Below are 4671 nucleotides of genomic sequence, written 5' to 3'. Positions count from 1 at the left end.
GTTTATGGGTCAGGATGGGGGCTTGTGTCTTCTTCCCTTCTCAGCACTGGGGTCCTGTCTAGACCCTGTGCAGATGCTGTGTATGCTGCCACAGTCCCTGTGAGTTCATTGGTGAGTCAGCCCTTGTGTGTCTACAAGGCTGTGTTTCCTTGGGGTGGGTCTTCCATCCTCACAGGCTCCTCAGTCTTCCTGCCTTCTCTTCCACAGAGTTCTCTGAGCCCTGAGGAGAGGGATTTGATTTTTAAATGACTGACTAAAGCCAAAACACACAAGAATCGCACTGGGGAAGGTAAAACAGGAGGACCAGGAATTCCCAGGCATCCTTGTCTACATAGCAAGCTTGAGGCTAGCCTGGGATAGGTTTTAAAAAAGTCAAATTAAAAAACAATTAATTAAAAAAGGAAGACAAAATAATATAAAACCATCAGCTTAGGAAAGGAAGACACGGGTCTCTCTCTCTCTCTTTCTTCATGAGCTCTAACACAAACACAGTATCTGTCATTTTATTGGTGTCGCAAGTTATTAACCTGCCAGGATAGATGCAAAAGTCACAGCCCTGGGTGTGAAGGAGAAAGCTTGGATTACATAATTTTCATCACCAGGTCCCACGTCATGAGAAGGCTTACTCTTTGAGGGTAAAATTCAGAGAAGAATTTATCCTGCAGAGCCTTCTAAAAGGAACATTAAGCAAGCTAATGACGGGAAGACTCTGTGAAGTTTTACAGAAAATTCAGGAGCAATTTTCATGGAAGTAGTTCTTAAAGGAATCCCGAGAAAATCTGGTACACAGGTCATGGGACCATGATGCCTGACTTGAAATCAACAATCGCATCCTGGAAGCCACTGGGTACCTGGTAGAGGGTCAGGTACCGTCACACAGTGTGAGGCCGACTCCATGGAGATCTCAGGTCTGTTTGAGCTTAAGGATGTACACAAAGAGGCAGAAGAAATGAATAACAAAAATCTCATGATTGGAGGGATACAAGCCATCTAGAACATTCTGTGGAACCTCCACTTCCCGTTCTTGTCATTGATTTTTAACTCTGTGCTTGGTTCATTATTTTTGTGAAGTTGGAGGGAGGGTTGGTTTTGTTTTTGTTTTTGTTTTTTTTTTTTATCACATGCATGGTTAGTTCCATCAAGAATCGTACCATAATTTTAACTTTTTATCTGAATGAAATGTGCCCAAGATTTAAAGAATCAAAGCACAACAGAAGGGGACTAGCCTAGAAAACTCAGTATGGGCCCCTCAGTTTCCAATGCATTCAAGAGACACATTCAAGCCACAGCACGGTCACTTAGAAACATGGGACACCAGAGACATAAATAAGTCAGCTGCATCTCAGACGTTTGAACGTTTGGTCCTCAGTTGGTGGAACTGTTTGGGGTGGTTCAGGAGGTGTGGCCTTGCTGGAGGATGTACAGCACGGGGGAGGGCTTTGAGCGCATACCCTACCTTCAGCTTCCTCTCTCTGATTTTTTGCTTGAGATTGATGCTTGCTCGGCTGCCTGCTCCTGCCACCGTGGCTGCTGCTTACTGCCACGCATCTTGAGGGATGCTTATCCCTCTAGAACTGTAAGCCCTAACAAAGTCTTACGTAAGTTGCTTTGATCATGGTGTCTGTCACAGCAACAGAAGAGTAACCAATACAAACGCTGAAACATTTAGCTTTTGGTAGTACGGATGACGATGAAGGAGAGGGGCACGGGCTCCACACTCAGGCTCCCTGAAAGGACTCCCTCTTTTGTCTACAAGTCCCTCCCTGTGTCTGGGATGACCTCCAATGGGACATCTAGGTCGGTGCCCATTGCTACAGACTGAGCATGCGTGGGCCCCACAAGCGAGCAGTGAGTGGTCCGTATGCTGTTTCTTTCCTGAGCTCGGGACAGCTCAGCACCACTGTCCCCAGCTGGATGCTGAGAGGAATGAAAATCATAATAATAAGTGAAAGATGTAGGTGGGGGCGGAGTCAGGCATCCTTCTAGACCAGTGGTTCTCAACCCGTGGGCCGTGACCGCTTGCGCAAATTTCTGTCTCCAAAAATATTTACGTTATGATTCATAACAGAAGCAAAATTACAGCTACAAAGTAGCAAGAACAATAATTTTATGCCTGGGGGAGGGGTCACCACAACATAAGGAACTGTGTTAAAGGGTCACAGCATCAGGACCACTGTTCGAAAGAGTCCCTGCTAGTGCAGTTGTGAGATTTAGAAGCACACAATTATAAATTGATCTTTGGGTCCCAGATGGGAAGGCAGGAGAAGGTTTAAGAGCCTTGGATTTTGTGTTTTGGGTAGGTAATAATCTTGTGTCATTTAAAATATCCGTAAAAAACCGTGTCTCTCTTGCACATAAGACAACCTTCCACAGCTCGGGTTCTAGTTCCCAGTCTTTCCTCAGCACATATTTACCGAGTACCGTATCTGTGGGCGTGGCTTTCTTTGCACAGGGTCCCCCGGGCTGCAGCTAACTAACTAACTCATCAGCTGGCTGAGTTTGAATCCCAGGCCATGGGTCTCAACCTTCCTATTGCTATGCCCACTTAATTACAGTTCCTCATGTTGTGCAGTGACCCCACCCGTAAACTTATTTTCATTGCTGCTACAGAAACACATAATGGTCTGCGAGTGTCAAGTAATTACTGTCTGCATGCCTGCAGAGTAAGTGGTGTGCTGAGTCCCTGCTGCTCTCCGGCAATATGATTTTTGCCTTGCCCTTGAACCAGGCAGTCTGTGCACCAGCCCTTTTCATAGCCGTGTAGTGGATGTGTCCATTTGCGAGACCTTGGGAGCAGAAATTTTAAGATTCAGATCTGGTGAAGCCAGACGTGTTTTTCTCTGTCGTGTGCTCGGAGCTTCTGTGCCGTTTAATGGTATTTATTCACGGGACTGCGATATATGAGGGAGGCAGACAGGCTGTGAGAAGGTGCAGTTTGGCCCTCTCTAGGTAGAGATGTCTGAAGCAGTGACCTGGGTGACAAGGGTCCTTAATGGAGCTCATGGAGCCTTGGAAAGAGTGATGCCAGTCTCTACTTCCTGTCCTGGAGGAGCCCCAGGGAAGCTGGCCAGGTGATCCTAGCGGCCTATTCCCACATAGGGAGCAACCTTGCTGCGGGGGAGTCAGGACCCCCAAGGCTGCTTCGTGTGGGCAGTGTCAGCAGGATGAGGGCTGAAGAATCTGTAAGTGAACATCCACAGACAGATGATGTCCTCGGCTTAGGCACAAAACCTAGGAGATTAAGTGGGAGAGAAATCCCAAGCACCAGAATAACATCTTTAAAGATGCAAACTGTCTGGGTAGTGATGTATGCCTTTAATCCCAGCACTTAGGAGGCAGAGGCAGGTGGATCTCTGTGAATTCAGGACCAGCCTGGTCTACATAGCGAGTTCCAGGACAGCCAGGGCTATCCCAAAGAAAACCCTGTCCAAAAGAGCAAAGAAAAAGTCGGATGCTAGCGACGTTAATGCTAATAAAAAAAAAAAGACAACAGCTCAAGATAAGCAGACTGAGTCAGGAAGGCAGTCTGCTTCACCCCAGTTGGCCTCACAGAAGACACACCCGCTTCGCTGAATAGCCAAAGAGGTCATGGTGGAAGGAAGGATCCTGAAGGCCCTCTCCTGGGACTTTAAACTCTCCACACTGGTCAGCTACTGGCTGCTTCTCTCCTGAGGCCAAGGGTGTGCCTGCCTGTCTCAGCTGCCCAGCAATAGGTCCTCCTGGGAGGTCTGGTTCAACGATGAATGAGGAAGTGCTGGGTTTTAGTGCATTTGAAGGTTTCTGGCTGTGATGGTGACTGAGGTTTACCAGTCACACAGAAACCATAATTCTCTGTTTCATGAAAAGATCTCTTTCTTTTTCTTTTTCTTTTTTATTATTTAATTAATTTATTCAGATTACAACTCAACTGTTATCCCATCACTTGTATCCTCCCATTCCTTCCTCCCTCCCGCTTTCACCCTATTCCTTTCCCCTAGGTCTATGACCGAGGGGGACCTCCTCCCCCACTATATGGTCATAGGCTATCAAGTCTCATCTTGGTAGCCTGCTTATTCTTTCTTCGAGTGCCACCAGGCCTCCCCACCAAGGGGAGGTGGTCAGATATGGGGCACCAGAGTTCATGTCAGAGTCAGTCCCTGCTCTCCACATAACTGTGGAGAATGTCCTGTCCATTGGGTAGATCAGAGTAGTAAAAAGATTTCTTTATCTTAGCGTATCGGAGTTTTGTCTCCCTGTGTGCGTAGATACCACATTCAGACAGTGTCCTTAGTGACTACAAGAAAGGGTCCAGATCTCCTAGAACTGAAGTTACAGACAATTGTGAGCCACCACATGGGTGCTGGAAACTGAGCTCGGGTCATCTACAAGAGCAGCCAGTGCTCTTAATCACCCGGCCGTCTCTTCACCCCCCACCTCCCAACCCATATTTATCTTTTTGTTTGTTTTTCAAGACAGGGTTTCTCTGTGTGGTCGTAGCTGTCCTGGACTTGCTTTGAGACCAGGCTGGCCTCGAACTCACAGAGATCCACCTGCCTCTGCCTCCCCAAGTGCTAGGATTAAAGGTGTACGCCACCGCAACCTCTGTGTCTGTGTCTGTGTGTCTGTCTGTCTGTCTGTCTGTCTGTCTGTCTGTCTGTCTGTCTCTCTCTCTCTCTCTCTCTCTCTCTCCCT

This window comes from Acomys minous (assembly GCF_964271855.1).
Source record: "Acomys minous genome assembly, chromosome: 4".
Classification (NCBI taxonomy): Eukaryota; Metazoa; Chordata; class Mammalia; order Rodentia; family Muridae; genus Acomys; species Acomys minous.
Note: the sequence above shows the minus strand (reverse complement) of the source record.